Source organism: Oncorhynchus masou, chromosome 21, assembly GCF_036934945.1.
Source record: "Oncorhynchus masou masou isolate Uvic2021 chromosome 21, UVic_Omas_1.1, whole genome shotgun sequence".
NCBI classification, from domain to species: Eukaryota; Metazoa; Chordata; class Actinopteri; order Salmoniformes; family Salmonidae; genus Oncorhynchus; species Oncorhynchus masou.
Genome location: NC_088232.1, coordinates 53,555,714 through 53,561,245, shown reverse-complemented (window position 1 = coordinate 53,561,245; position 5,532 = coordinate 53,555,714). Strand labels below are relative to the sequence as shown.

The following is a 5,532-nucleotide window of genomic DNA, read 5'->3' as shown; positions in this document are numbered from 1 at the left end:
AAAGAGAAATCTCAAAAGAGGTTTTCATAATACCAAGTGTGCTTAAAAGCCAAGCAAAAACAAATGTGCTTTCAGATTATTTTTCTGACAAAAATATGGAACAAAACGCAAGGCTGGTTTATCCTCATCATGGTAAAGACACTATCTCTGTGGAGACAGCTGAAACAGTCTCCACTGATGAAGCAGCGATGCTTGACCGGGATAATGGACCTACTGAGATCTGCATAAAGGAGGAGGAGTCAGATCTTCACTCTGAGGTCAAACGGGTTTATTTCTGCAAAGACCAAGATACCGTCAGAACATCTGAAGAGCATTTGATCAAAGATGGATCATGACATGAATCAACACCCAGTAATATTCTGACTGAAAATGTATTCAGCCTTCCACAGTCACCACTACCTGCAGCAGAAAGTGGTCCTTTCGGAAGTTAAACCCAGCCAACTTCACAGATATAACCAGACGGTCCAATGCAGAATCACTCGAGACAAAATACCATAAACTTGACAGAAGTAACCAAGGGGGGGGGGGAGGGATTTTAATGAGGATAAATACATGTTTATAGCCAAGAAGGAAAAGAAAGTTGTCAGACAAGTAGAACCTCATTGAGATGAGATGGATCTGCCAGGGAAAAGAAAAGCACTTCCTTTACTTCCTGACTGAGATCTCAGGGGGGTGAAGATACAAGATGGAAAGAAAAGTCTGATCTGCTCGCTGTGAAACACCAGTTTCTCATTTGCCTGAAGAAAAATGAGAAAAAGATTGATATTGTTATATGTGATGAAGTGCAACATGAGGTGGATTCTTACCGAACTTTCAAAATGCTTTGTAGTCGAGACTGGTTCTGAGAAGAAATGCTCACAAATCCTTGCTGGATACAGATCAGGGGGCTATTGAAAATCTGCAAAAGTCAAATTCCCTCAGTTCAAGAAGACGACTCGTACCTGGGAATGGCTCTGGACTAATTACAAAACAACTGTTTAAAATCACTGCAGAAAGCAGAGACAACAAGAGTTTTGCCAAAAGGAAGAAGGGCTGTTGATCACTTGTGTGGTAGAGAGAAACACCCAGAATCAGTCTGGACAGGATGGAGCTTCAGTCTGGACAGGATGGAGCCTCAGTCTGGACAGGATGGAGCCTCAGTCTGGACAGGATGGAGCCTCAGTCTGGACAGGATGGAGCCTCAGTCTGGACAGGATGGAGCCTCAGTCTGGACAGGATGGAGCCTCAGTCTGGACAGGATGGACCTTCAGTCTGGACAGGATGGAGCCTCAGTCTGGACAGGATGGAGCTTCAGTCTGGACAGGATGGAGCCTCAGTCTGGACAGGATGGAGCCTCAGTCTGGACAGGATGGAGCCTCAGTCTGGACAGGATGGAGCCTCAGTCTGGACAGGATGGAGCCTCAGTCTGGACAGGATGGAGCCTCAGTCTGGACAGGATGGAGCCTCAGTCTGGACAGGATGGAGCCTCAGTCTGGACAGGATGGAGCCTCAGTCTGGACAGGATGGAGCCTCAGTCTGGACAGGATGGAGCGTTAGTCTGGACAGGATGGAGCCTCAGTCTGGACAGGATGGAGCCTCAGTCTGGACAGGATGGAGCCTCAGTCTGGACAGGATGGAGCCTCAGTCTGGAAAGGATGGAGTTTTAGTCTGGACAGGATGGAGCCTAACTGTGGAAAAACAGAAACTGACTGAAACACACAATACAATGACAAATCAATGACCAGAATGGCAACCAGCTCCAGCTACTCAGCATCACTCTGACTATTTGTGCTGGTTGGCTTCTGTCTCAGCTGAAGGGAGGACATTGTGTTTTAAAGTATTTTCTTTCTGTCCTGAAGTAGGTCTACCTGCTTAATACACACAGACTTTCATATAGGTAAAGCAAAGCCATGCTATGACTTAACTCTACCTTCATATATTGGGCTGCCTTTATCACAATAGTTTCACTGTTTAAAAACATGTGTTTTCAAATGACTGTATGCTACATTGATCTTTGGATCACACTTGGAATGCGAAAGGTTCCTAATGTTAGTTTTAGGTCTCCCCGAAGTCCGTAGACTTCCACTCTATTAGTCACCCTAGAACACAGTCAACGAGCCTAACGGAGATGTGTATTCATTAGGGATATACTGTAGCTAAATGTTCAATGGAGGGCTACGCGAGCGTTTCTTGGACCAATTCAGAATTTGGTACACAAGGAGGAGGAGCACTAGTCTTTTTAGGATTAAGTGAAAATAGGGAGACAATGTATTTGTATTAAGGGTTTAGTCTTTGAATCGTGGGTTTGTGCAGATTCCCTTGGCCTTCCTTCCTGTTTAACTTTTGATGTCTGGTCTTGCTGTAGAGACTGAATACAGCAGGATTATTGCTGGACTTTTTTTGTTTTCTTAACTATTTTACGACGTATTCATTGACGAATCGAACTCCACTACAAATACAAGCCTCTATAAAAGAAGCTCTGATCCTTTTTTTGTTAGAAATAAAAAGACAAAGATGTTTTATTTTCTAAGAGTATGTAGTAGTAGCATTAGTGAAATAACCTACAATGATGGATCATATGTTTATTTTTTTATCAGTGGGCTATTTATTTATTTTTTTCCCTTTTTTTGTGGAAAAATTTAGAAACTGCATCCAGACCTGCCTTACTGTTACCAATATGTTCCTTTTTGTGGAAAGATTTAGAGACTGTATCCAGACCTGCCTTACTGTTACCAATATGTTCCTTTTTGTGGAAAGATTTAGAGACTGTATCCAGACCTGCCTTACTGTGACCAACATGTTCCTTTTTTTGTGGAAAGATTTAGAGACTGTATCCAGACCTGCCTTACTGTTACCAACATGTTCCTTTTTTGAACAGGGAGGTATTCTTCCGTATTTTGTAATTTTTTTTAAGGATACTTCCACTGACATTCTTAGAGCTGTCATTTTATTGGGAGGAACTGCAGTTCGATCGGAATAGTTTTTCTGATTTTGTCCTCTTGTTTTGTGAGTGACCCTCTCACTCAGTCAACTCGTCTCAGTGCACAAGTCTCCCCTTCTCCAGACACCGCGTATGAATCAGAATCCGTAGCTAGTTGTGACACGTGAGCCTCTGGATGAAAAGGTATGCAAAGTAATTTTTTTTATGAGGGGGGGGGGGTAAATTCTGTTAACATTTTAAGAATTCATAGAATCTGACTGGTGCCAATAGCATTCAGGTCAACACTTAAAGGAATGTGAATTAGCTGTAATTGCTTGGTCTGATATCTTCATAGATGTGTTTGTGTTTCCAGCAGAGTATCCCTAAAGCAGCTTGGTCCTATCAGCCCCTCATGTTGGACTAAACACTTTCAACTCTACACAAGTGAAAACCCCAAATCACTAAAGGTGTTTTAAATCCCTAAATATTATTTTTAAGAATCAGAATTTGTTTTGTACAATTTTGCAGCCTTGAGACAGGCAGCCCAATTCTGAATTTGTTTTCTTCAGTAATTGGTCTTTTGACCAATCAAATCAGCTTTGAAAATGATCTGATGTGATTGGTCAAAATGTAAATTAATGGAACATTTATCAGAATTGGGCTGCCTGCCTCAAACGCAAACATTGTGGCTTAGAAGAATAGGTTATTGGGGATGTCAACGTTATCCAATTATTATACTGTATGTGGAGTGGACATCACTGTGATTAACACTGGAACTAAACACTGTGATTAACACTGGAACTAATCACTTTCATTAACACTTTCATTAACACTGTGATTAACACTGTGATTAACACGGGCACTAAACACTGTGATTAACACGGGCACTAAACACTTTCATTAACACGGGCACTAAACACTTTCATTAACACGGGCACTAAACACTTTCATTAACACTGGCGATTTACACTGGCACAAATCACGAAGTGTAGCCTAGTGGTTAGAGTGTTGGACTAGTAACCGAAAGGTTGCAAGTTCAAATCCCCGAGCTGACAAGGTACAAAATCTGTCGTTCTGCCCCTGAACAAGGCAGTTAACCCACTGATCCCCGGTAGGCCGTCATTGAAAATAAGAATTTGTTCTTAACTGACTTGCCTAGTTAAATAAAGGTAAAAAATAAATATATATATATAATATTTAACCACCTCCGGAAAGTTGATTGCATCATTTCTCTCTTCATTTTATTCACAGATCCTCTATTTGCTATACTAGAGGGACATGAAGTCTGACTCCTTCCTCAACATGTGGACCTGCCCTGAGGATGTTGGACACCACTGTTACACCTTCAGCCTTGTTGATTTCCTGTCAGACTGGTTGTTTTTCAACTCCATTCCACGGACGGACTGACCTGAACTTTTACCAGAACAGGAACACAATGATCAACAGACTCCCTCCTCACCAGTGGACTGACTACTCACTGGTTGTCTTTGAACTCAAGAGGAACACAATGATCAACAGACTCCCTCCTCACCAGTGGGACTGACTACTCAGACTGGTTGTCTTTGAACTCAACAGGAACACAATGATCAACAGACTCCCTCCTCACCAGTGGACTGACTACTCAGACTGGTTGTCTTTGAACTCAACAGGAACACAATGATCAACAGACTCCCTCCTCACCAGTGGGACTGACTACTCAGACTGGTTGTCTTTGAACTCAACAGGAACACAATGATCAACAGACTCCCTCCTCACCAGTGGACTGACTACTCAGACTGGTTGTCTTTGAACTCAACAGGAACACAATGATCAACAGACTCTCTCCTCACCAGTGGTACTGACTACTCAGACTGGTTGTCTTTGAACTCAACAGGAACACAATGATCAACAGACTCTCTCCTCACCAGTGGACTGACTACTCAGACTGGTTGTCTTTGAACTCAACAGGAACACAATGATCAACAGACTCTCTCCTCACCAGTGGGACTGACTACTCAGACTGGTTGTCTTTGAACTCAAGAGGAACACAATGATCAACAGACTCCCTCCTCACCAGTGGGACTGACTACTCAGACTGGTTGTGAGGTCACAGGAAGTGATCTGTTAGGGGGGATGTAGCATTGTTATCCTGATTTAGATTGTGGTTATAAGGAGAGTTCAGGTCGTAACCAGTCCACTGAGATGAATGTAAAGTGTCCAAGGCACTTGGAGGTAACTAACTGTATGTCAAATAAATCCCTGATTGTTTTAAATAATGTATTACATTCCCTTCATTACATTTCCTGTACACATCACGTTTTGGAAATTGAATGGTCATTAAAAAATAAAATCTGCATTTACACTGTTTGGCTTTTTTGTGGTGGAGGTTTTTTTTGTGCATCTTAAGAGTGGAAACCCTATGTGATTCGCTCTTTCAACATTTCATCTAGCCTATCAGTGGGTATGTTTTGTCACTTTGCTTTGTTACACCACGATCGTTTGAGTTTTATGTTGATTCTAGTCTGGCAACAGGTTCTCCGGCTTAAATAAAATGAGATCTCCTGGGGCCAGATTCTCAGACGTAGATAAATCCTAAAAAATTATGTTCAATTGAGATTCCCCGTTGTGAAGTGTGTTTTTACAGGCCTGCTACA

At 42.1% G+C, this 5,532-nt stretch overlaps 1 long non-coding RNA gene across 1 annotated transcript; it reads left to right on the top strand.

Moving 5' to 3' along the window:
- Window positions 1-523: 523 nt before the first annotated feature.
- LOC135508522 (uncharacterized) lies at window positions 524-5,229 on the top strand. The gene is made up of 3 exons (XR_010450810.1): window positions 524-3,103; window positions 3,273-3,366; window positions 4,151-5,229. It is a non-coding gene; the product is annotated as an uncharacterized LOC135508522 (long non-coding RNA).
- The last annotated feature ends 303 nt before the right edge of the window (window positions 5,230-5,532 follow it).